At 41.9% G+C, this 27,582-nt stretch overlaps 1 protein-coding gene across 3 annotated transcripts in view; it reads left to right on the top strand.

Annotated features, from left to right (window-relative positions):
- Positions 1-27,582, top strand: part of ZBTB9 (zinc finger and BTB domain containing 9) — a 46,575-nt gene that overhangs the window by 7,944 nt on the left and 11,049 nt on the right. For 2 of the 3 annotated variants that reach the window (XR_014232371.1, XR_014232372.1), the window contains exon 3: positions 25,454-25,635. The exons of the other annotated variant lie outside the window; for it this stretch is intronic. The gene's annotated coding sequence lies outside the window, so the exon portion shown is untranslated. The remainder of the gene's footprint in view (positions 1-25,453; positions 25,636-27,582) is intronic. 3 annotated transcript variants of the gene reach the window in all.

Consider the following 27,582-nt stretch of genomic DNA (forward strand, 5'->3'; position numbering starts at 1 on the left):
TGCTTTAAATTGTAAATTTTGTTATGTATATTTAACCACAATAAAAAAATAAATGAACCACTAATGAGCTAATGGATCTAGGCGTTGAGCATCAGTGGCTGCTAATAGCACAAAAAAGAAACAGACTTTATGTGCTTCTTATGGAAAACACCACCACTACCTATTAATTAGTCTGGCCAAAAATACTGAACTTGAATGTGATCAAGCCTCAAGATATAACTACCAATTCACAGAAGATGCAGAAGGCAGGGAAACATGTTAAACCATACCACAGTGATGCAATCAGCAAAACTGAGACTGTAAGAAATTCTGGGGAATAAATAACCAGTTTTCTTCAAAAAGAAAATTGCAAGGGGAAAAAAGCGATGGAAGGTAATCTGTAGTTTAAAAGATTTTAAAGGACATTAACCAATCATAATGCGTGGACCTTACTTGGATAAAGTTTTAAAAAGATTTTTTTTTAATTTTATGACCTTTATGAGACAACTGACTGGACATCTGATGATATCAGGAGTTATTGTTAAAAATTTTAGCTGTGATAATGGTATTGTGAGTTAAGTTTAAAAAGAGGGGGAGCCCTTGTGTTTTGATGGCATTGGTTATTTATGGATAGATATATTTATGCATAGTTGTGGACTGAATAAAAATGCCAACTACATGTATGAGCTCTTGAGAATTGTATTAATTATAATTTGCATATATATATATATAGTCACTTTTTTAAAAGATTGAGAAATAAATTTGGAAATAGTTATATACAGTAAGAACATCTAATCAGAAATTTGATATTAAACATTCTGGTTTGTGTTCTAGTCCAAGTTAATAAAACTTTCTACTTGAATCTTGAAAACAAAATAATCAATTGCTCTCTGTATTGATTTAGAAAGATCTCCAGCATATATATTTTTAAAATTTATTTATTTTTGGCTGCCTTGGGTCTCCGTTGCTGCATGGGGGCTTTCTCTAGTTGCGGCGAGCGGAGGCTACTCTTTGTTGTGGTGTGCGGGCTTCTCATTGCAGTGGCTTCTCGTTGCGGAGCACGGGCCCTAGGTGCGCGAGCTTCAGTAGTTGTGGCTCGCGGCCTCTAGATCACAGGCTTAGTAGTTGTGACACACGGGCTTAGTTGCTCCGCGGCATGTGGGATCTTCCTGGACCAGGGATCGAACCCGTGTCCCCTGCATTGGCAGGCAGATTCTTAACCACTGCGCCACCAGGGAAGTCCTCCAGCATATATTGTTGAGTGAAAAAAGCAAAGTGCAGAACGATATATATAACATATAACATGCTTTGTTTTGTATGAGAGACAGTAAGAGTAGGGAGGAAATAAGAAAAGTATATTTGCAAAAAGAAGCACTACTGGGATAAACAAGAAACCAATAACAACGGGAAAAGAAGTTGAGCTAAGGACAGAAACGACTATGTGTGCTTTAAGACTCCTTTATGTGTACTTTGAATTATGTAATTCCACTAACTAAGCATGGCTTCTTGGAGAAATTGCTGATTCCATGTCTAGAAGCAGACATTTTTCAAAGTGCACCTGGGATACCTTTTCATGTTAAGAAGCAAGAAAGCTTTAGAAGATAATGTCATGTCAAAAGGACCTAGGAGCCCATATGAAAGTGTCCCCGCTGAACAAAGTTGTCACAATCTTAGCAACTAAAAGAATAATGATTGAATTTAACACTGATTCAGTGAAATTCATTATCTTATGATGATACTCAAAATGAGAGTAAATCAAGAAGTCTCAATGGTTACTTTTGTTACAAATTTTAAAACATTTACTTTGAAAATTGGTAATTAAAGGGAAAATATTAAGCGTTATTTTGCTCTTCCAGTAAAAATTTATTTTAGGATAACCAAATAGTCCTAGTTAATGAAGAAGCCTTCACAGACTTCTTGTAAACAATGTGAAAGAAACAAAATAATTAGAAAAACATAGTTTCACAAACTCCAATGAAATTATTGATGCAGGCAAGGGTTATCAACTGGTGTTAAAACCAATAGATGAGGGACTTCCCTGGTGGCGCAGTGGATAAGAATCCGCTTGCCAATGCAGGGAACACGGGTTTGATCCCTGGTCCAGGAAGATTCCACATGCCATGGAGCAACTAAGCCCGTGCGCCACAACTACTGAGCCTGCCCTCTAGAGCCCGCGAGCCACAACTACTGAAGCTGGCGGCCCAGAGCTGGTGCTCCGCAACAAGAGAAGCCACCGCAAGGAGAAGCCCACACCTCACGATAAGGGCTAGCCCCTGCTCGCCACAACTAGAGAAAGCCCGCGCGCAGCAACGAAGACCCAACACAGCCAAAAATAAATAAAATAAAAAAAAAAAACCAATAGATGATTGATTGTTGTAAACATTCATATAGAGCCAAAGTAACACCACACAGATTACTTTCCAATCTGAAGAGGGAAAGCGTTAACTGTAAATTGAGTGATCAATTTTAGCATCACTAGTGGTTGATCATATGTGTCCTTTAATGAAATGTAATATTCACAACAATATAATAACGATATGACTTTATTCTTTCTAGTACCTCATATTCTAGTTCAGGCATCCCTCAGAGGATTTAATCCATTCGTAAAAACATGTTGGATAGTGAATTTTTAGGTAGTGGGAGTCTGTGCATCATTATTTTAAGTAGAAAAAAATAATATATTCCCAGCACATCTAAAAGCCCCAACCAATTTCCTTCAGTACTTGAAACACTCTAAAATATATATATACACACACATATATAAAACAATCAACGAGGTTTTTCTGCTTAAGATAAAGCCTTTAAAACACCAGCTATCTAATTGTTTAACACTTAATTAACTCACTAATGACTTTATTTGTGCAGTAACCCTATAAGATACAAATCGTGTTTTCCTTTTAACTGTAACAAACGTGTACTGTAATGTAAATGAACAGTGAAATAATATGTTAAAGACACGTAATGAAGGCAAATAACACTTACCAATAATAAACAAGGCAAGTTTTTAAACATGATTACTGAAGATTGCAGTGCTTCCTGAGTGAGGTTTGGAGATGAGAAGGGAGATATGGAGGCTGTAGTCACTGTTGGTGTCTAGGGGTGGATGAAGGTGACGAAGAATGAGCTTCGGAAGAAATGAGTGAAACAGTAAATGTCCGAGGTTCATCCATTGTCAGATCCAAGAAGCTGGTGGATAGTCTGCTTTCCTTGGCAATGGAGTCGTCAGAAGTGGATGATTGTGAATCAGCTTCTGAAAGTATTGACAAAGCATGACCAGAAACTCAAAATGTACAGGTGTTACATTCCCTTTGCTTGTGTTATGCAGCTTCTGATAACCCTAGACTGTGCTGGAAATTGCATTTTTGAATGTGATTTTTCTGTTCTTGTCATGATCATGATCTCTTGTAATCAACAGCAACCATTCTGTCTACATGATCTAAACTTTCCTTTAAAGATTTATTGTCAAGTATTAGTGGCTCTTTGTATTAGTCTTCTAGGGCTGCCATGACAAAATACCACAGGCTGTTGGCTTAAACAAGAGATATTTACTTTCTCATGGTTCTGGAGACTAAGTTCAAGATTAAGATGCCAGCAGGGGGCTTCCCTGGTGGCACAGTGGTTAAGAATCCGCCTGCCAACGCAGGGGTCACGGGTTCGAGCCCTGGTCCAGGAAGATCCCACATGCTGCAGAGCAACTAAGCCCGTGTGCCACAACTACTGAGCCTGCACTCTAGAGCCCGCGAGCCACAACTACTGAGCCCCCGTGCCTCAACTACTGAAGCCCGCGTGCCTAGAGCCCATGCTCTGCAACAAGAGAATCCACTACAGTGAGAAGCCCGCGCACCACAACGAAGAGTAGTCCCCGCTCGCCGCAACTAGAGAAAGCCCGCGTGCAGCAACGAAGACCCAATGCAGCCAAAAATAATAAATAAATAAAATAAGTACATTTATTTAAAAAAAAAAAAAAGATGCCAGCAGGTTTGGTTTCTCCTGAGGCCTCTCTCCTTAGCTTGCAGACTGCTGCCTTCTCACTGGGTCCTCACATGACCTTTCTCTTTGCACATGCACTCCTGGTGTCTCTATTCTTGCAAAGACACCCCTCATACTGAATTGGGGCTCCACCCTTAGGACCTCATTTAGCCTTAATTACTTCTTTAAAGGCTTTATCTCCAAATACAGTCACATTGAGCATTAGAGTTTCAACATATGAATGGAGGAGGGCACAATTCAGTCCATAACACTCTTCTTTCTCCAACTTAGTTCCTTCCAGCATTATTCCTTCCAATTGAATATGTTTCTAGGAAGGAACATGGTAAAGTTTTCCAAATCAACATTTTTAATAATTTGTCTTTATTTTCTCACACACAGGAAATAGGATATTCATAGTAAATGGAAAGGTATGTATGGCCCTATATCCTTTTATGCTTTCACCTCTTAATATACTTTATCACTCCCAATATACATACTTCTAAGGATTTTATAGTTTTAGCTTTCACTTTTAGGTCTTCGATCCATTTTGAGTTAATTTTTGTATATTATGTGGGGTAAGGCTCCACAATCATCATTTTGCATGTAGATTGTCTAATGTCCTTTCATTTCAGCCTGAAGGGCTCCCTTAGCACTTCTTATAGAGCAGGTCTCCTAGCAGTTAACTCCGTCAGCTTTTGTTTATCTGGGAATGTCTTAATTTCTTCTATATTCTTGAAGGATAGTTTTGCAGGATATAGAATTCTTGGTTGACAGGTTTCCTCCACCCCCACCCCAGCACTTTATTTATTTATTTGGCCACACTGCTCCCCCACCAGGGATTGAACCCAGGCCCACAGCAGTGAAACACTGAGTCCTAACCACTGGACCACCAGGGAACCCCCATTTTTTTTTCACCCCAGCACTTTAGTTATGTCATCCCACTGCCTTTTGGCCTCTGTGGTTTCTGATTAAAAATAGGTTGTTAATACTTATTGGTAATCTCTTGCACATTGTGATTCACTTCTCTCTTACTGCTTTCAAGATTCTCTTTATTTTCGGCTTTCAGCAGTTTGATTATATGTCTCAATGTGGATCCCTTTGAGTTTTTCCTACTGGAAGTCCATTGAGCTTCTTGGGTGTATATATTCATGTCTTTTATCAAATTGGTGTGGGGGTGGGGGTTAGCCATTAATTCTTCAAATATTTTTCCTGCCCCTTTCTCTCTCTCCTCTCCTTCTTGGGACTCACATTATGCATATGTTGGTATGTCTGATGGTGTCTCACAGATCTCTTAGGCTCTGTTCATTTTTCTTCATCCTTTTTTTTTTTCTTCCTGCTCTTCAGACTGGATACTTTCAGTTGGCCTATTTTCAAGTTCACTGATCTTTCCTCTGTCTGCTCAAATCAGCTTTTGAAACCTTCTAGTGAATTTTTCATTTCAGTTATTGTACTTTTCAACTCCAGAATTTCTGTTTGGTTTGTTTTATCATTTATATCTCTTTATTGATATTCTTTTTTCCCCCATGAATGGGCCATACTTTCTTGTTTCTTTGCATGCTTCATAATTTTTTGTTGAAAACCGGATATCTCGAATATTATGGGGGGAAAAACGAAAGAAAAGGAAAGGAAAATTACTCTCTAGGTCTTTCCAGATTGGCTCTGGGTTGGGAAAACTCCTTCAGTGCTTAACCAGGCCATTTACAACTCTTTCTTAGCCTGCACTTCCTACATCTGCAGCAGATGCCTTGTAAGTGATACCTGCCCTCTTCAAGATTTGCCCCCGAATTCCTCCGTGACTTCTAGGCTAATAATTTGGATCTTTTATTATGGCCCAACTGGGGAAATACTGACTCTACTTTGGGAGAAAATAAATTATTCACCAAAAGACTTGCAGAATCCGGTTAATATGTACCAGTAGTAACTGGGAGAATGTACCAGGGGATGGGGATCTTGAGGGTGCTGGAACAAGGGGACTGGAATATAAGACCAGATAAGGAAGACATAGTAATATAAGGACACTCTTTTGTGATATAGGATTTAATATCCTGGCAAAGACACCTGGAACTGATCCTAGTACATCACTGAGAAAGCTCCTTAAAGCTTGGGAAAACAATACCCCATAGTGAGAGAGGTGGAGGTGCTGGAACTGCCTTGGAAAAGTTAAAATGTAGACATGCTAGGGACTTCGCTGGTGGTCCAGTGGTTAAGACTCTGCACTTCCAATGCAGGGGGCCTGGGTTCGATCCCTGGTCAGGGAACTAGATCCCACATGCAGCAACTAAGAGCCTGCATGCTGCAACTAAAAGATCCTGCATGCTGCAACTAAAAGATCCTGCATGCCGCAACTAAAGATCCCACATGCCACAATGAAGATACCTCATGCCGCAACTAAAGATCCTGCATGCTGCAGTGAAGATTCCCTGTGCCACAACTAAGGCCCAATGCAGCCGAATAAATAAATAAATAAAATTTTTTTTTAAAAAAGGAATAGAAGGAATTGTCTTTAAAAAAAAAAAATGTAGACGTGCTAGAATAAATTTACCTTAAAATCAAAGAACTCGTCAGTTGACTGTTTTCCCTGGGAGGCCAGAGGACACTCCCCTCAATAAAGCAATAAGAAATCTGCTAGAGATGAGCACTGACATTGTTGAGAATATCAGTAGTAGCTGTTCTATGAAAGCTAGGATTCATCATAGAGGAGGCTGATATGGAACTGGAGTCCGTAGTGTCAGTGGAGATGATAGGATTTTGAAAGAGTAGAGGCCCTGACTTACTTGTCAGGGGCAAGGCAGACATAATTACCATAATAGGCAGCAAAGCAAGAATAGCAACTAGAGGGAAGAGACGGAGATCTGTGGCAATGGCTAATAGGCCAAAGTATTCCCAGTGCAAGGTAGATAGAAAGCCAGGTAGGATATTAACTCAACCTATATAATCAAAAAGAAACAAGAGTGAATGAGCCAAAGGCTGATGTTTGCTACTGAAAAGAAGAATCTTATCCCTCACTCAATTGCTAGACCAGAACAAGTTCTCAGACCCAGAGAAGACTGAATTATCTTGAGGAAGGACTCTGTGACAGCACGGTAGAAGTTCCTCTAATCCTAAAGGGACCTGTTGTACTTTAATAAGGGGACTGTACACAGGAAAAAAGAGGAACCACAAGATCTTTTGTGAGATGTGGATTTTAGAATCCGGAATGACACTGGTATCAGGATACAAAAAGCGACATCATGGCCCCCCTATTAAATGGTATAGGGAAGGTGGGTGATAAATGGAGTTCTGACCCAAGATTTTTTCACAGTAGGTCGTATGGGTCTGTGGAACAATCCTCTGGTAATATCCCTAATTCCCAAAAGCACAGTAAGAATGGATCTATTTAGACTCTGATAGAACCCTCCTAGTAGTTCCCTGATCTATGGAGTAAGAGCCATAATGGTAGGAAAAGACAAGTAAAAGCCCCCAAAACAGTCTCTCCTACCTCCACCAAGCCAAGATCAATTAGAAGTAGTTTTGCATCCTACATGGAATGGCAGAAATTAACATCATCCTCAAATACTTAATGCAGTTGTTATATTTCCTTTTTTTTTTTTTTTTCCTTTTTTTTTTTTCTTCACTACTGTGGCTCCTGTAAAAACCAGATTGATTATGGTGGATGGTGGTGGACTATTTGATAATCCAACATAGCCTCTGGCTCTTGGCATATGGCTTTTGATCTGGTAATTGTATTCTTTTCTATCTCTATCAGGAAGGAAGTTCAGAAACAGTTCACACTCACACGGAATGGACACCAGTGTACAGTCATGGTTTTTCCCAGGACTACTCCCTTGCACCCTCTCTTGCTCTCTGTCACAATATAGGCTAACATGACCTTGATCACCTGGATAGTCTCCAGAGTATTATACTGATCCACTATATTGAAAACATCTTAGACCAGGGAGCAGGAAGTAGCAAGTACCCTGGATGCTCCCATAAGACACAGGTATACCACAAGGTAAGAGTTAAACTATACACAGATTCAGGGGTATCTCATATTGGTGCAGAATTAGGAGTCCAATGATGTTGGACATGATGCACCTTATTGTTGATGTGGATAAAGTTTTTGTGGTCTCAATAGATCAAACCAGCTATAACATTCCCTTAAACCAAAGCCTAATCCACAGCAAGGCCCTAACTCTCCAGTTCTATGAAGGCTGAGAGAGATGAGGAAGCTGCAGAAGAAAGTTTGAAGCTAGCAGAAGTTGGTTCATGCAGTTTAAGAAAAGAAGCCATCTCCATGACACAAAAGTGCAAGGTGAAGCAGCAAGTGCTGATGTAGAAGCTGCAGGAAGTTAGCCACAAGATCTAGCTAATTCATAAAAGTGGCTATGCTAAACAACACATTTTCAATGCAGATGAAAAAGCCTTACACTGGAAGAAGATGCCATCTAGGACTTTCATAGCTAGAGAGGAGTCAGTGTCTGGCTTCAAAGCTTCAAAGCACAGGCTGACTCTCTTGTTAGGGGCTGATGCAGCTGGTGACTTTAAGTTGAAGCCAGTGCTCATTTGACCTTCCAAAAGCCCTAGGGCCCTTAAGAATTATGCTAAATCTACTCTGCCTGTGCTCTGTAAATGGAATAACAAAGCCTGGATGACAGCACTTTTGTTTACAGCATGGTAAAGACAAATACTGTATGATATCACCTAAATGTGGAATCTGAAAAATAGTGATTATAACAAAAAACGAAACAGACTCACAAATATAGAGAAAAAACTAGTGGTTACCAGTGGGGAGAGGGAAGGGGGTAGGGTCAAGATAGAGGTAGGGGATTAAGAGGTACAAAGTACTATTTATAAAATAAATAAGCTACAGAGATACATAGTACAACACAAGGAGTATAGCCAATATTTTATAATAACTGTAAACGGAATATAACCTTTAAAAATTGGGAATCAGGGACTTCCCTGGTGGTCCAGCGGTTAAGACTCCATGCTCCCAATGCAGGGGGCCCGGGTTCCATCCCTGGTCAGGGAACTAGATCCCGCATTCCACAACTAAAAAAAAAAGATCCTGGATCCCGCAACGAAGATCCCACCTGCCACAACTAAGACCCGGCAGCAGCCAAATAAGTAAATAAATAAATAAATAAATAAAATATTTTTTTAAAAAATTGTGAATCACTATGTTGTATACCCAAGACATGTAATATTGTACATCAACTATATACTTCAAAAAAAAAAAACTATAGTATAGTGTAAACATAACTTTTTTTTCCTTTTTTTTTTTTTGGCCACACCCTGCACAGCCCCTTAGTTCCCCAACCAGGGATCAAACCCGTGCCCTCGAAGATGGTTATTTTGAGACTGTAGTCTGCCATCTTCTTGGTCTGCTGGCTTTCTGAATAAAGTCGTACTCCTTGCCTCAAAAACAACAACAACAAAAAACCCCATGCCCTCTGCATTGGGAGTATGAAGTCAAACTGGACCACCAGGGAAGTCCCTGTAAACATAACTTTTATATGCACTGGAAAAACAAAAAATTTGTGTGACTTGCTCTATTGCAGTATGTGCTTTTTTGAGGTGGTCTGGAAACAAACCTGCAATATTTCCGAGGTATGCCTGTATTAGCGGAGGGATCACCCACACCCTTGAAAAGTTCTGTGGTTGCTGTCCATTGTAGGCCAGTTATGCATGTAGGAGATGCCTGATTTCAATGAAGATGATGATATTCCATTGTAGCAGAGGCCAAGTGTAAGCACTTAACCATCACCCGTAAAGGGCATCACGGGTATTTCAGTAATCAGAACATTCTGGTCTGCAGAGATCTTTAGTGATACATAATTGATCATGGTGTCCCTAGGAACAAAATTGATAATCAGCCTACTAGAATATTGCTTGATCTATATAACAGGAAAAACTCTAGGTCTGGTAGCCCAAAAACTTAACTTGAGTCACCAAAGTGGAGAATGATGCCCTCTCGCCCAGTCCGAGTCTTAAGTCAGTTTACAGACCCAGAGCCTTTTGAAAAGGCCAGGTTCCCTTGAGGAAGGACCTTGCACTGCTGCCACAAATAAACACCTTAATCTTCCTCCAAGCATTTCCCAAAGGGACCTATAGCCATTTACTAGATGACTGTACACTGGGGAAAAAGAAATATCCAGACCTGTGGTTATTTCCCTGGTTACTGGAAGTATAATTGGATTAGATATATTTGGCAGCTGGATGAATCCCCACATTGCCTCTGCCCTATGGGATCATTATGGGGTCACTGTGGTAGGGAGGGCTAAGTGGAAGTCTCTGGAACTTCCACCCCTTGCCAAGATAGTGAACCAGAAGCAGTACTGCATCCCTGGGGGAAATGCAGAGATTGATGCTCCCATTAAAGACTTGAAGGAAGCAGAGGTCGTGATTCCTAACCCTCCCCACTTAATTCACAGTTTGGCCTCTACAAAAGTCAGGTGGATCTTAGAAAAATTACTGTGGATGATCATAAACTTAATCTGGTGGTTATTCTGACTGCAGCTACTGTCCATGTATAATCTCTTTACTGTAGTATCTTTTACTGGACCTGTGACTCATCTAGAAATTGTGTGTCTGTATTTCAAAATTATAAAAATATGGAGCTTTAAAAGTATCTTTTAAAAAATAGGTTTCTAGCTTAGTTGCTTTGTGGTCTAAGCATATGGTCTTATATGATAATAACCTTGCAATTTGTTAAGACTTATTTTGTGTCCTAATACATAGTGAATTTTTGCCGTTTTTGTAAATGTCCCATGTGTACTTGACAGGAATGTAAATTCTCTAATTGTATGCAAGTTTGCTAATCTATGGTGTGCTAATATATTTCTTACTTTGCTTGATCTAGAAATTTCTGAGAGATATGTTAAAAATCTCCCATTGTTGTTAGAAATTATAAATGTCTCCTTATAATTCTGTAAGTTTTTGCTTTTTATATCTGTAGACTATATGATTTTGTGCATACAAATTAAGAATTATTAATTTCTCCTTATGAATTTTATCATCTGTGATTATGTAGAGATTCCCCTTCATTTCTAATAATGCTTTTTCTTTTGATTAATTTTTGTCTGGTATGTCTTTTTCCATCAATTTATTTTCAACGTTTCTGTGTCTCTCTTTCTCTCTCTCTTTTTTTAGTGTTTATTTATTTATTTATTTGGCTGTGCCAGGTCTTAGTTGCGACATGCGGGGTGTTCGTTGCCACGTGCGGGATCTTTGTTGCATAGATCTTTGTTGCATATGGGATCTTTAGTTGCGGCATGTGGGATCTTTAGTTGTGGCATGCAAACTCTTAGTTGCAGCATGTGGGATGTAGTTCCCTGACCAGGGATTGAACCCAGGCCCCCTGCATTGGGGCGCAGAGTCTTAGCTACTGGGCCACCAGGAAAATCCCACTGTGTCTCTTTATTATTTATTTATTTATTTATTTTTAATAAATTTCTTTATTTTTAATAAATTTATTTATTTTTGGCTGCGTTGGGTCTTCGTTGCTGCGTGCAGGCTTTCTCTAGTTGCGGCGAGCGGGGGCTACTCTTTGTTGCGGTGTGCGGGCTTCTCATTGCGGTGGCTTCTCTTTGTTGCTGAACACGGACTCTAGGCACACGGGCTTCAGTAATTGTGGTACGTGGGCTCAGTAGTTGTGGCTCGCGGGCTCTAGAGCGCAGGCTCAGTAGTTGGGGCACACGGGCTTAGTTGCTCCACGGCATGTGGGATCTTCCCGGACCAGGGGTCAAACCCGTGTCCCCTGCATTGGCAGGCGGATTCTTTTTTTTTTTTTTTAATCAGTCATCAATTTTGTACACATCAGTGTATACATGTCAATCCCAATCGCCCAATTCAGCACACCACCATCCCCACCCCACTGTGGTTTTCCCCCCTTGGTGTCCATACGTTTGTTCTCTACATCTGTGTCTCAACTTCTGCCCTGCAAACCGGTTCATCTGTACCATTTTTCTAGGTTCCACATACATGCGTTAATATACGATATTTGTTTTTCTCTTTCTGACTTACTTCACTCTGTATGACAGTCTCTAGATCCATCCACGTCTCAACAAATGACTCAATTTCATTCCTTTTTATGTCTGAGTAATATTCCATTGTATATATATACCACAACATCTTTATCCATTCGTCTGTCGATGGGCATTTAGGTTGCTTCCATGACCTGGCTATTGTAAATAGTGCTGCAATGAACATTGGGGTGCATGTGTCTTTTTGAATTACGGTTTTCTCTGGGTATATGCCCAGTAGTGGGATTGCTGGGTCATATGGTAATTCTATTTTTAGTTTTTTAAGGAACCTCCATATTGTTCTCCAAAGTGGCTGTATCAATTTACATTCCCACCAACAGTGCAAGAGGGTTCCCTTTTCTCCACACCCTCTCCAGCATTTGTTGTTTGTAGATTTTCTGATGATGCCCATTCTAACTGGTGTGAGGTGATACCTCATTGTAGTTTTGATTTGCATTTCTCTAATAATTAGTGATGTTGAGCATCTTTTCATGTGCTTCTTGGCCATCTGTATACCTTCTTTGGAGAAATGTCTATTTAGGTCTTCTGCCCATTTTTGGATTGGGGTGTTTGTTTCTTTAATATTGAGCTGAATGAGCTGTTTATATATTTTGGAGATTAATCCTTTGTCCGTTAATTTGTTTGCAAATATTTTCTCCCATTCTGAGGGCTGTCTTTTCGTCTTGTTTATGGTTTCCTTTGCTGTGCAAAAGCTTTGAAGTTTCATTAGGTCCCATTTGTTTATTTTTGTTTTTATTTCCATTACTCTAGGAGGTGGATCAAAAAAGATCTTGCTGTGATTTATGTCAAAGTGTTCTTCCTATGTTTTCCTCTAAGAGTTTTATAGTGTCTGGTCTTACATTTAGGTCTCAAATCCATTTTGAGTTTATTTTTGTGTATGGTGTTAGGGAGTATTCTAATTTCATTCTTTTACATGTAGCTGTCCAGTTTTCCCAGCACCACTTACTGAAGAGACTGTCTTTTCTCCATTGTATATCTTTGCCTCCTTTGTCATAGATTAGTTGACCATAGGTGCGTGGGTTTATCTCTGGGCTTTCTATCTTGTTCCATTGATCTATGTTTCTGTTTTTGTGCCAGTACCATATTGTCTTGATTACTGTAGCTTTGTAGTATAGTCTGAAGTCAGGGAGTCTGATTCCTCCAGCTCCGTTTTTTTCCCTCAAGACTGCTTTGGCTATTTGGGGTCTTCTGTGTCTCCATACAAATTTTAAGATGATTTGTTCTAGTTCCGTAAAAAAATGCCGTTGGTAATTTGATAGGGATTGCATTGAATCTGTAGATTGCTTTGGGTAGTATAGTCATTTTCACAATATTGATTCTTCCAATCCAAGAACATGGTATATCTCTCCATCTGTTGGTATCATCTTTAATTTCTTTCATCAGTGTCTTACAGTTTTCTGCATACAGGTCTTTTGTCTCCCTAGGTAGGTTTATTCCTACGTATTTTATTCTTTATGTTGCAATGGTAAATGGGAGTGTTTCCATAATTTCTCTTTCAGATTTTTCATCATTAGTGTATAGGAATGCAAGAGATTTCTGTGCATTAATTTTGTATCCTGCAACTTTACCAAATTCATTGATTAGCTCTAGTAGTTTTCTGGTGACATTTTTAGGATTCTCTATGCATAGTATCATGTCATCTGCAAACAGTGACAGTTTTACTTCTTCTTTTCCAATTTGTATTCCTTTTATTTCTTTTTCTTCTCTGATTGCCATGGCTAGGACTTCCATAACTATGTTGAATAATAGTGGTGAGAGTGGACATCCTTGTCTCGTTCCTGATCTTAGAGGAGATGCTTTCAGTTTTTCACCATTGAGAATGATGTTTGCTGTGGGTTTGTCGTATATGGCCTTTATTATGTTGAGGTAGGTTCCCTCTATGCCCACTTTCTGGAGAGTTTTTATCATAAATGGGTGTTGAATTTTGTCAAAAGCTTTTTCTGCATCTATTGAGGTGCTCATATGGTTCTTATTCTTCAGTTTGTTAATATGGTGTATCACATTGATTGATTTGCATATATTGAAGAATCCTTGCATCCCTGGGATAAATCCCACTTGATCGTGGTGTATGATCCTTTTAATGTGTTGTTGGATTCTGTTTGCTAGTATTTTGTTGAAGATTTTTGCATCTATATTCATCAGTGATATTGGTCTGTAATTTTCTTTTTTTGTAGCATCTTTTTCTGGTTTTGGTATCAGGGTGATGGTGGCCTCATAGAATGAGTTTGGGAGTGTTCCTTCCTCTGCAATTTTTTGGAAGAGTTTGAGAAGGATGGGTATTAGCTCTTCTCTAAATGTTTGATAGAATTCACCTGTGAAGCCATCTGGTCCTGGACTTTTGTTTCTTGGAAGATTTTTAATCACAGTTTCAATGTCATTACTTGTGATTGGTCTGTTCATATTTTCTGTTTCTTCCTGGTTCAGTCTTGGAAGGTTATACCTTTCTAAGAATTTGTCCATTTCTTCCAGGTTGTCCATTTTATTGGCATAGAATTGCTTGTAGTAGTCTCTTAGGATGCTTTGTATTTCTGCGGTGTCTGTTGTAACTTCTCCTTTTTCATTTCTAATTTTATTGATTTGAGTCCTCTCCCTCTTCTTCTTGATGAGTCTGGCTAGTGGCTTATCAATTTTGTTTATCTTCTCAAAGAACCAACTTTTAGTTTTATTGATCTTTGCTATTGTCTTCTTTGTTTCTATTTCATTTATTTCTGCTCTGATCTTTATGATTTCTTTCCTTCTGGCAGGCGGATTCTTAACCACTGCGTCATCAGGGAAGTCCCTGCATTAGTTTCTTTATTGTGTCCCTTAAGCCCCTTCTAATTTTGAACAGTCCCTTTTTTCATGACACTGATTAGCTGAATAGACAAGGCTGGTTGTCCTGTGGAATAGCCCACCTTCTGGTCTGATTGCTTCCATGTGGTGGTGTTTAGCATGTTTCTCTTTCCTCTAGATATCCTTTAAACTGCAAGTTAGATCCAAAGGCTTGATTAGATTTAAATCAAACTTTATTGGCTAGATCACATCACAGGTGATGCAATATTCATATCAGAAGACAGTAATATCTTACTGATCCACCTGTTATATAGTATTCTTGTACAAAGTTATATGCTAAGATTGTGTCCTTTGTTAATAGTTTGCTTCAGATTTTTTCTAGACAGAACTTCTGTTGATAGATTCCAGTGAGGATACAATGAAAAAGAGACTGGGAAGAGTGTTGGAAAAACGCATGCTGAAGATGGTGGACATATACATTTAACTTCTAACTAGGGACTTCCCTGGTGGTCCAGTGGGTAAGACTCCGCACTCCCAATGCAGGGGGCCTGGGTTCTATCCCTGGTCGGGGAACTAGATCCCACATGCATACCACAACTAAGAAGTCTGCATGCTGCAACTAAAGTCTGCATGTTGCACATGCTGCAACCTAAAAAACATGCCACAACAAAGATCCCAAGTGCTGCAACTAAGACTCAGCAGAGCCTAAATAAATAAATAAATAAAACAAAAAAACCTTCTAACTAGCATGAGTTGGGACCACTTGGAATATGCATCTGCACAGGTAGGAGAATTTTTCTAGGATATAAATCTAAAGAGTAGCACTGCTGGGTAGGAGGCAATTTCACCTTCAGCTTTTCCAAATTACTTGATACCAAATTACTCTCCAATTTTCCTATTTACACCTCCACCAGCATCAGGTAGATATTTCTTTTTCCCAATGCTTGGTATTTTCAGATTTTTTTTTTTGCTTTTGCCAATATCATTATGTAAAATAATATCTCATTGTGGTTTTTTAAAAGTTATTACACACATCATGACATTTCGCCCCTAAATTCTTGAGTATTCATCTTATGAAAATAAGGACATTTCTTACTTAACCACAATATCACTATCACTAATAACATAATAATTCCTTACACCATCTAATACTAAGTCTATATTCATATTTCTCCAGCTGTCTAAAAAATCAGTAAGAATTTAGGTAAACCTGAACAGGAGTAGACTGTATACTGGGGGTTTGTTCAAGTCACCTTCATTCTTGAATGATGGTTTAGCTTAGTCTAATAGTCTAAGTTGCCAGATATTTCCTCCAAGACCTATGAAGATAGTAGTGCCCTGTCTTTTGGTTTCTGTAGTTGCTGTTGAGAAATTTGCTATTTGTCTGGGCTTCACTGCTTTGTGGAAAACATATGTTTTCTTTCTGCTTTATTTTCAAATATTCCCCCAGTCTTTGAGTTCTTCAGTTTCTTTCTGATGTATCTGGGTGAGGATTTAGTGTATCTTGGGACTCATTTCCTGACACTGAGAATTCTTGTCCAAAATCAGTTCTGGATGATGATCAACCATGATCTGTTCTCATCATGTCATTATCTGTTTTAAGAGCCTAAAATAGTGCCTGACATATATTAGATGCTTATAAATAGTTGTTGAATGAATCTGTAAATAAATGAGCCTTTTTCTCCACTCCCCCTCGTTTTCTCTATTCTCTCCTGCTCAAAATTTTTTCAGGCATTTGTTAGAACATTTCATTCTATCCACCATGCCTCTTCCTCTCTTTTACACATTTTTTATCTCTTTATCTTTCTGGTCTACATTTTAGATACTTTTGTCAGATTTATCTTTCAATGCCCAATTCTAACTTCAGCTACTTCTAATCTTCTGTTTAACCCATCCATTGAGTTTATATTAGTCATTTGTAATCATTGATACCTGGCTAATCTTTTTTTTAATTTCTTTTAAAGGGGGCCTTTTTTTTTAAATTTATTTATTTTTGGCTGAGTTGGGTCTTTGTTTCTGTGTGAGGGCTTTCTCTAGTTGTGGCAAGCGGGGACCACTCTTCATCGCGGTGCACGGGCCTCTCACTATCACGGCCTCTTCTTTTGCGGAGCACAGGCTCCAGACGCGCAGGCTCAGTAGTTGTGGCTCACGGGCCTAGTTGCTCCGCGGCATGTGGGATCTTCCCAGACCAGGGCTCGAACCCGTGTCCCCTGCATTAGCAGGCAGATTCTCAACCACTGCGCCACCAGGGAAGCCCCCCCCCCCCAGTTTCAATTTTAATTCAGGCCAGTTACCCCCATGGATCATAAAAATGTGTTAAATAATTAATGAAAAGGGAAAAAGAATGCATAAAACTACAAAAGAATTGCATTTTAAGTAGAGAAATTTTAGTTTTCATTTTTCCAATTTGGGATTTTATGTACAAAAAAGGCAATTAACTTACTTATGAGAAACCCTTAGAGCTCTCAGAATCAAATAAAAATGTATCTGAGATGAGCATTCCAAATCCAACAAAGCAAACAAGTGTAAATTTAATTCCTTAATAAGGAATTTGCAGATGTAGCCTCAGCATAGACAATTTTACATCAATAAACCGGGAACCATTAAAGCCAATTGGTAGCAATAAGTTTCAGTGTTTGCTACCCAGGCCCAGACAGGCTGATGGGATGGGCCCACTAGGAACATTAGGTTCTGGGCCCACCCCTCTTGCCTGTCAAGCTCTTCTGAAGGTCATCTTCCAGGGAAGAGCCAGGGATGTTCAGGAATTACCAACTGTTTTAAATATTGTCAACATAAATTGCACCCAGCATTTGGAGTTAGGGAATCTGATTTTGATAAGGTAGACTCAATTCACTATTTAAAATATATGGCATGAGTTCATTTAAGGTACAGGTCTGGGTCTCTTGATTTAATCAACAGTCCACCAAAAGTTGGTACTTGTCATTTGATATAAATTTAATATATAATCATATCCCAGATTTGGCTGTAGGTTACATTTTATTATACGGACTTTAAAAAGTTTAATGCTGTTAAATAATTAACTAAATAAAGTTAATCAACTTTGCAAATGTATCCACAGAAAATGGAAAGATGATTTTGTTAATGTATTTAGCAAAAATAGATGATGCAAATAACTGGAGTCACTGGGAGATTAACTCTCTCCAACTAATTGGTCAGATTTGCATTTTGGCTGTTTATTTTTGCCAGACTCTGTGAGAAGACCAACCACCATTACAAAAAAATACTGACATTATAAAACTATTTTATTTTTCTAAAACAGCCATGCCATATAATCTGGATTATTTCTTCTATGACAAATGTGTACTGACTTTAACAAAACAAATTAGATGATTTTAATACTATGCCAGCAATACAAATAAAATATTTTAAAACTGAATTTTGTAATCGTCTCAACTAAAAAAATCACCTTGGCTTCTATTGAGTTAGAGCCCCTTAAAGATAAGCCTTCTTCCTTTTTCAGTTTCCACAGGCTACAGAGTGAATTATCCCAAATGAAAACCTTCTTCCCACATCTGCCTTAATAAAACCACTGCCAGCTGCATGAGGGCCGTCATCCCAGCTGCTTGCAGCCCGTGTGAGGCTGGGATGGCGGCCCTCATAATTGTCTCTGCACGGGCCTGTGCAAGGGTTTCTCTGAGCTCTGACCCTAAGGTCAGGACTCTTAGGTGACAGGGGGTACACATGCCACTGCACAAAAGTACTATAGGTGCCTCTCTAGAAGGTAGTACTCTATACATATCCGCAAGCATTGCCCAAGGATCCCAGCTCCCTGAATCCTGCCCAATGTTGAGTATTTCCCTCCTAACTTTTCTCTCTCTGACTGGTATAGTGGTTATCTCACTGACATGAGTTTCTCATCACTTATTGCATTTATCATTTCTAGAAGTTCAATTTGGTTCTTTTTCAAACCTGCCATATTACTTTTTCTAGTTTCCTGTTTCCTGCAGATATATTCAACCTATTTCTTTAAGATCATACAACTCGTTATTTTATAGTCTGTATCAGATAGTTTCAATATCTAAAGTCTTTACATGGGGCTGCCCCTAGGCCATAGGACACCTTTAAGCGAATTAGAAAAAGTGGCCCTCTTCAAGCATATTTTTGGAAAAGTTAGAAGATTATCAGAAAACCTGACCAGCTCTGCCAGGGAGACAACTTTCCAGCACTCTGGAGGCATACACATGCACCCACACTGTCACCCCCTCACACAGTTCCTGGGTGCTGGACACACAGCTGCTGATGGCCATATACTCTGTGCCACCCCTGCCACCAGGTGTCAGATTTGGAGTCTAGCAGCCACAGAAATTGGGCTTCTAGGGCAGTGGGCTGGAGCCTAATTTCCTTGTGCCCCAAGTTATCTTTGACTGTATGCTGGTCATTATATTTGAAAAATCGTTTGTAGGGATAATTTGAGGGCGAGGATGAAGGTAATTTCCTCCATAGAGAATTTGTTTTGCTTCTTCCAGGAGCCTGGGTACATTGTCAGTACTGAGCTACCCAAAGTCAAGTCTTGGGATACCCTGGCAACCCAGGCAAACAGAACCAGGCTGTCATTCTGGCAGGTTGGTCCACTTCTAGTTTACCCTCATCCTGGCTTACTGGGAGGAAGGCGTCTCCTGTTTGACTTCCCACCAGGGCAGGTCCTGGGCTGTGATGGATACCCATTCATCTCAAGACGCCATCAAAAGGAAAGTTCAACCCTCCCCTAGTGGGCAAAGGTCCTTCCATCAAAAGGAAAGTTCAACCCTCCCCTAGTGGGCAAAGGTCCTTCCATCAAAAGGAAAGTTCAACCCTCCCCTAGTGGGCAAAGGTCCTTCCTTAGCGGGAGAGCAGCCTCTGGGCTCCTCCCTCTTTGGTTCTGGTGACCTACAGAGTGATGCTGTCCCATCTTGTCAGTTCTTTACAGAGAATGTTTTCAACATTTTATCCAGCTTACTTAGTTGTTTTCAGCAGGAGGGTGGCTGGAGAGAGCTACCCTGCTATTACCTGAAAGAGAAGTCCTGTTGTTTTCATCTGCATTTCTTTGATTAGTTGTGAATCCCAGTATCTCTTCTGACACTGGTAGCAGTTCAAGTTTCCTTTTCTGTGAAATGCCCTCTTTTCTCACGGCCTCCTGCCTTTCTCTTGTTGATTTGCACATGTTCCTTAAACACTGTAGGTATTAATTCCGTGCTCATTTAATATCTTTTCCCAGTCTGCTCTCTATCCTGTCAGTACCTTGATGGTGTCCCTTATTAACAGAAATCCTGGATTTTGATGCGGGCAAATTTACTGTACTGTCCTCCTCTAGAAGGCTAGCAATGTGTCATTATCATCCTTCATGACTGTTGCTCAGACAGAGCCAGTTCTCCCAGCCTCCTTTGACCTGAACCAAGTAAAAGGGCGCTGCCCCAAGCTTGCATTTTCACAGGCTAAGTCTGCAGCGTCGGCGACCTCACCACGTTGCTGCTTCATTTGTTAGCTTCCCATAAAAACCCCAATCCCTCACATGTGTTCCTGTTAAACCAGATACCCCCTCATCCTGAGCTTATGAAGTTAAGTTTTAGACCTTCAGGCAGAATACAGATCTCTATTATTTTTCATCCTGATTCAGCCCACCATTCCAGGCTGCTAGGTTATTTTTGGAGCCTGATTCTGTCATCCGGTTCTTTGGCTGTCCCAGTTTTGTGCCACCTGAAACTTTGATAAATATGTCATCCATTCCCATGTCCAAGTAACTGGTAAGAATGTGGAACATGAGGGGACTTAGGCCAGAGCCCTGGACCATGTCCCTGAAGGTCTCTTTCGGGCAGATATTGATCAATTAATGATCACATTCCACCAAGAGTGACTGAGGAGCATTTAAATGCCTGAGCCTGGGCTAAGCGCTGGGAGTACAGAGGTGGCAAATGAAATAAGTTCTCCACCCTCAGAGGGTTCACATTCTAGTGGAGGAGACAGATGCAATTAAATATGATATAGGGACTTCCCTGGTGGCCCAGTGGTTAAGACTCTGCGCTTCCAATGCAGAGGGTGCGGTTCGATCCCTGGTTAGGGAACAAAGATCCCACATGCCATGCGGCCAAAAATAAAATAAAATAAAATAAAGCCATTAAAAAAATATATATATAAATTCTAAAACACTTGTTCACTGCTTTTGTTTTTACAAAGAACTCCCTCATGGACTATCTCTTTTGAGCCCTGTTTGGGATAGGCAGCCAACCGGGAGTAAATTAATTTACCCAAAAACCATCCTACATTTCCCAAGTTCTCCATAAGGCTGTTAGGAAATTAGTCCAACGCTTTGCTGAAGTTCAGGTGTATACAGTATTAGTAGAAGTATTCCCACCAGGACAGAGACCTGTTCCTTGTGAATGCATGCAGTGCCCCTTTATAACTGCTTATTATTTGTTCATAATCCACTGCCAGTTTCCTCTGTGGCACTTCCTCAAAGGCCTCCAAGGCAAGTTCCCTCATTCTGCTGGGATGTAATTCATCAGGGCCAGGAGATTCAAGACAACCTTACAGTCCTCACATCCTCACTGTTTATCTGAAGAGGGTATTTACCCTTCAGACCAGCAATTCAAGGGAGCCTGGCAAAGCCCTCTGCAGGGTCCACTCTAGCCCCTCTGCTGCTGGGAGGTGGTAGCACAGTGTTTCTCCAGCTGGGGGGTGGGGGTGGGGGGGCTGTCCCTTTAGTGAATTATGAAATGCATTAAGCGGGTCTGGACCAGCATTTCCTTTTAAATAAAATGGAATGAATAGAATAGAAAGAATCAAGGGTACACATTTCGTGAAATTTTCCTTTCAGTTATATATTATATGTATGTGCTCTGGATCTAAAATACATCCCTGGGCTTCCCTGGTGGCACAGTGGTTGAGAATCTGCCTGCCAATGCAGGGAACACGGGTTCGAGCCCTGGTCTGGGAAGATCCCACATGCCGTGGAACAGCTGGGCCCGTGAGCCACAATTACTGAGCCTGCGCATCTGGAGCCTGTGCTCCGCAACAAGAGAGGCCGCGATAGTGAGAGGCCCGCGCACCGCGATGAAGAGTGGCCCCCGCTTGCCACAACTAGAGAAAGCCCTCACACAGAAACGAAGACCCAACACAGCCATAAATAAATAAAATAAATAAATAAATAAAGCATGACACAAATTAAGCAATGTGAATACCATCAAGCTTTAAAAAAAAAATAAATAAAATAAAATAAAATAAAATAAAATAAAATAAAATAAAATACATCCCTTACTGTGGATCTTAGTCCAAAAAGTTTGAAAGTTACTGGCATAGTATTAAACTGGTCCTGTTGAGTCAGCAATGTGACTTTGGGCAAGTTAACCTAAGAGAATTTCCTCATTGATTAAACAAGATTGTAACCCCTATCTCCTTGGGTTGTTGTGAGGATTAAATGACATAAGAAGTGCAAATTGCTTAGGTCAGCACCCGGAATGTAATGTGTCCGGAAGATGCTTTAAGGATACGCGTGCATGGCCTCATTCCTTTCTCATCCCCAGCGCTATTAATTTCACTTCCTACTTTTTATTTTCGGCAGTTTGGAGAAGAAAGTCTGTGGCTTTCTAGCAATCCTGGATTTTATAGATATTATCTCTCTCGTCTCAGAGGGTTTCAGGGCTCATAAACCTGCTTCTCCCGCGGCTCGAGGCCGGCGCCGTCTGCAGTTTGTGCACGGATCTGCTGGCCCCATACCACCCTCTGCCGTCGAAGATCGGCCTCCCGGGCCCCTCTGGTTACGTGGGTGGGGGTGGGGATGAGGGTTTTGTTTTCAAAAGCAGGCTCTCTCCTTCCTTTCCCCTGCCTTGTCCTCCCAGCCTTGTAAGCTTTCTCATGTCCCGGGTTCGAGGTGATTCTCCTCTTCCTTGCACCCCGGCTTCTTGGCCGGGGACCGAGGCGCGCTCACCCATCGCCCCGCCTCATTCTGGCGTCGCCCCCCCCCCCCCCCGTTCTCGGGCCGAGGGGGTTGGGGCCATCTGCCCGCCTGAGTCTGGGGGGCCGCCCAGATGGTAACCCCGTCTCTGGGCCCGGGTCCAAGGGGCGGGACGGGCAGACTGTGGAGCCCACCTCCTCCCAGGAGCAGGCACCTGGTTGGCTGCTTTATGGCCACGTGAAAGCACGGCAGGCCTGGCTCAATTCTGTCCTCATTCCATCAGGCCTTCACGTCAAGTGCTGAGGATATGGAGATGCTCAAGTATCGGTCCCTGCTTTCAAAAAGCTCAGTCTAGTCCTATGTCTTTAATGCCACCCCTCAAAAAAATTCTGTGTCAAGCAGCAGGTGTGGTGGGGAGAAACTCTTAAGAAGATTCTAACAGTGGAAATTAACCTATCTTAATAATAAAATTTAAAATCAAATATGTAATGAGTTTATAAAGTAAGGAACAGAATCAGGATCAAGGAAATTTGAGGGATGAAGCAAAGTTTGATTTTAAAAAAGACTGTTCCCATTTCAAGGGTTTTCCTCTTAAATTGTCTATAAAACAGGAACCATCCTCGTTTTTATTTTCAGATTACATATTTGGTGCCATGTGTCGAGAGGGTAGCAAGATACTGGGACATCACTTTGAGGCCGTGCTGAATGCAGCATCACACCAACAAAACCCTGGGTTATAAAGATGTCCACTCCACTTGTGGAGACAGGTCCCTAAGTGACTGTGGGACATTCCCCTCTCTCCACAACTAGCAAAGAAACATCACTTAGAAAAAACTTTGCAATTGGTACATCAGTAGGCAATGAAATGGATACTTCTCAAATGTTCCAAGGTTATACATCCTTTTCAGCAATCCCATTAGAACTAGGCTTTAATCTTTATTTTAAAAAATTAATTAATTAATTAATTTTTGGCTGTGTTGGGTCTTTGTTACTGCGTGCGAGCTTTCTCTAGTTGCAGCAAGCAGGGGCTACTCGTTGCAGTGCGGGCTTCTCATTGCGGTGACTTCTCTTGCTGCGGAGCACGGGCTCTAGGCGTGCGGGCTTCAGTAGTTGTGGCAAGTGGGCTCAGTAGTTGTGGCTCGTGGGCTCTAGAGCACAGGCTCAGTAGTTGTGGCGCATGGGCTTAGTTGCTCCGCAGCATGTGGGATCTTCCCAGACCAGGGCTCGAACCCGTGTTCCCTGCATTGGCAGGCGGATTCTTAACCACTGTGCCACCAGGGAAGTCCCTTTAATTTTTAAGAATGACTATTTGATTAGATAGAAACTATTTTTCTACAAACCTCCTTTAGCCAAAAATAGGTTATAAATTTTTTTAAACCTGTGCTTTACAAACCATGTGGACTTTGTGTGTCAAATTCAATTCCAAAAGAAATTGATGTTAAAAAAAAAAAAAAGAAATTGGTGTTATGGGAAGATCAGTTGAGCAGAGCCCTAATCCTGAAAACATTACAGTTGAGTGTCCGGCCCATCTTATCCGCAGTGAGAAGTGTATGCAAAACAAGCAGAAATGTTTGCTTCCATCATATGGTTTGAAGTACATCTGACAATGGGAGGATGGGAGGAGATATGGGGCTCCTGCTGGTGTTGGGGGTGACACTGCCAGCCCCCGCAGCATTTCTTCAGCTAGGGTTGGCTGAAAGAGACAGAAGGGAAAACGGGGTGGGGGGTGAGGTGACTCAACACTTCGAAACACTTCGATTTGGCATTCCTCAGTCTGGGAATGAGGACAGAGAAGGGGAAGAGCTGGGAGGTGGTGAGCAATTGCTGGGGTGACGATAGAGGCCAGCGAGGCAAACCTATGGAGGGAGGGTTGCATGCAGTCCAGCCTCAGTGAGTCCAGGAGAAGGCCAGGCACCCTCCCTCTGCACCCCTCCCCCACCCAGTGCTGTGCAGGGGGCAGAGCTCAGGGAACAGCTCCTGCAGGTAGCAGGCAGCAGTGGTCCTCCTAGACATCACCTAGCAACTGCTCAGAACGAAGATGCAGGAGAAAGCTGATTATTTCTCCCTCCCCTTCTCCTCCAGTTCATTTCATCAGCTGCATTAGACAGGATGCTAGCTAGTCCCTGCCATTGTGGAGCTACCTTCGTAAGCTGATGACCCTGAACGAGTGAGTTGAAAGAATAGGGCACCCAACTTCTTTAGGGTGCCTTGGAAAACCTTTTTGAAAAAGTTATGTTTCAACTAACCTGAAATACATCCTGCCCCCCAAGTCATCTTCCTCCAGGTGCTATCCCTTTCCAGTGAGTCATTTCATCCTGGCATCACCATCTTTTGTCTGCACATCAAAATCTGGCCTACTCTGGCCAAGGCCCCTTCTCTTTTGTTCAAGACTGAGATTGCCTCACCCTACCATTCCCCAGAGCACACCACTATTTGTGTCCCTGTCTAAGCAATCCTATTGGAAAGAGCTGGGGCGGACTTTTGCCATTCATTGGAGATCTGGGCACTGGCCTTAATGCCAAGCGTAATGTAGGTGTCCTGCATGTAAGACCGCTTCTTTCTCCTGGAAGCTGGGGGATTGGATTTAGTCTGTGAGGACAAGTCTCTCATGGCTTCAGGAGGACATGCAATTTATTTTATGGATGGCTGCCTCAGTACCAAAGGTAGCCCTGTCTCTGAAAGCCTTCAGCATAGCCTTCAGGGCTTCCAGAGGTGCCCACAGGAACTCGGGCCATTATAAATTTGTTCTCTTCTAGCTCCTGCCCACCTGCCTTGGCAATGCTGTCCCCCCAACCCCCAGTCAAGCTTGTGTTGCTTCCAGGCATCTAGAGACCTGACGCCCACTGCAGTGGCTGATTCCAGAAAGGCCATGGCTGTGTAACAGGAATGCTGTGATACAACTCCTTCCCCGCCTCCTCCATCTCCTCCTCCTGAGAACGTGTGTGTGGGGGCGCAGCATCCGACACGGAGAGTTGGGTATAACAGGATCCTTGCTTTCATCAGGCAAGTGTGACTCAGTCTTACCCTCTAGCTCTACACATGCTTGCCGTCTGCACTCCCTCTGCCCCCGTTCTCTCCAGAACCGGCTCACATGCTTCCTTACCGTCCCTCCACCGACTAAACCTGTAGTGAGTGGGTTGAATGGTGCCCCACAAAAGATATGTCCACATCCCAACCCCAGGAACCTATGAACGTTAACTGATTTAGAAAAAAAGGTGTTTGCAGATGTAATTAAGAATCTTGAGATCGTCCTGGATTATCGGGCGATCCCTAAATCCAATGGCAAGTGTCCTGAGAGACACATAAGGAGAGATACAGACAGAATAGAGGGCCTTGTGACGAAGGAGGCAGAGAATGGAGCGCTACAGCCACAAACCAAGGAACATCTGGAGCCTCCAGGTGCTGGAGGAGGCAAAGGGTGATCCCCTAGAGCCCTTGGAAGGAGCCCAGCCCTGCTGGTACCTTGGTTTTAGACATCTGGCCTCCAGAATTGTGAGGATAAATTCCTGTTGTTTTAAGCCACCAGCTGGTTGTCATTTGTCATGGTGGCCCCAGGGGACTAATACACCACCCTTGGACAAACCCAGTGTCCCATTCCGAGTCCCGCTCTTGAAACGGAACAGGACCCTATGGTCCATGCCCCCCATGTCCTCAGCCTGCCTTTTGTTCGTGGAAAAACTTCTGCCAAAGAATAAGTTTAATCAGAGAAGTGAGACAATGCAGAAACAAAGGAAAACAGTCAAAGGAGACCAAATAATAATAGTTTAGTCATTAAGCATAGTCAAGGACTTTTAGTTCCTTCTTAAGGGCTACAGATAATATTCTGAGCCATATCCTGTGAGCTGTCTTACAGATACTGAAACCCCCACCAGGCTGAAGAAGTTTGGCTGCGTTGGGTCTTCGTTGCTGCGCACGGGCTTTCTCTAGTTGCGGCTTGCGGGGGCTACTCTTCATTGCGGTGCGCGGGCTTCTCATTGCGGTGGCTTCTCTTGTTGCGGAGCATGGGCTCTAGGGTGCATGGCCTTCAGTATTTGCAGCGCATGGGCTCAATAGTTGTGGCACATGGGCTTAGTTGCTCTGCGGCATGTGGGATCTTCCCGGACCAGGGATCGAACCCGTGTCCCCTGCATTGGCAGGAGGATTCTTAACCACTGTGCCACCAGGGAAGTCCATGGGTGGACTCCCTGATGGACCCTGAGAGTCCACTTTTGGCTGAAGGCTTTCCCACACAGTTCTTAAGCCTTCTTCACAGTATAAATACGCTGATGGACAGTGACATGGGGCCGATCCCTGAAGGCTTTTCCGCACTTGCCACACATGCAAGGCTTTCCCCAGAGTGCCTACTCAGAAGAACCAAGTGTTGGGAGCTTTTGTACCCATGGGGCTTCTCTCCGGTGTGAACTCTGCAGTGAACAGAGGTTAGTGTGATATACATGACAGCTCTTCCACACTTGTCGTGTGCACATGGCCTACTTGGGATGTGAACTCTGGTGTGTAATAAGGTGTGACCCGTCTCTGAAATCTCTCCTGTATTCTTTACGTTCTATACAGCTTCTCTCCAGTGTGGACTGTTTGACCAACAATAACAGTGGCCTCCTGGGGACTTCCCTGGCCGTCCAGTGGTTAAGACTTCGCCTTCCAATGCAGGGGGTGCAGGTTTGATCCCTGATCGGGGAGCTAAGATTCCACATGCCTCACTGCCAAAAAACACAACATAAAACAGAAGCAATATTGTAACACATTCGATAAAGACTTTAAAAATGGTCCACATCAAAAAAATCTTTGAAAAAACAAACAGACAGTAACAGTGGCCTCTTGAGAAAAGGCCTCTCTGCACTCCTTACAGATGTATTCCTTCCCATTCTGTATGCTCATCGATGGGAAGAAAGGGCCTCACATCTCAGAAAGTTCTTCCATGCTTGTGACACCCATGGAGCTTTCTCTATTATG

The sequence above is a fragment of the Balaenoptera borealis genome (genome assembly GCF_965194805.1).
Source record: "Balaenoptera borealis genome assembly, chromosome: 12".
Taxonomy (NCBI): domain Eukaryota; kingdom Metazoa; phylum Chordata; class Mammalia; order Artiodactyla; family Balaenopteridae; genus Balaenoptera; species Balaenoptera borealis.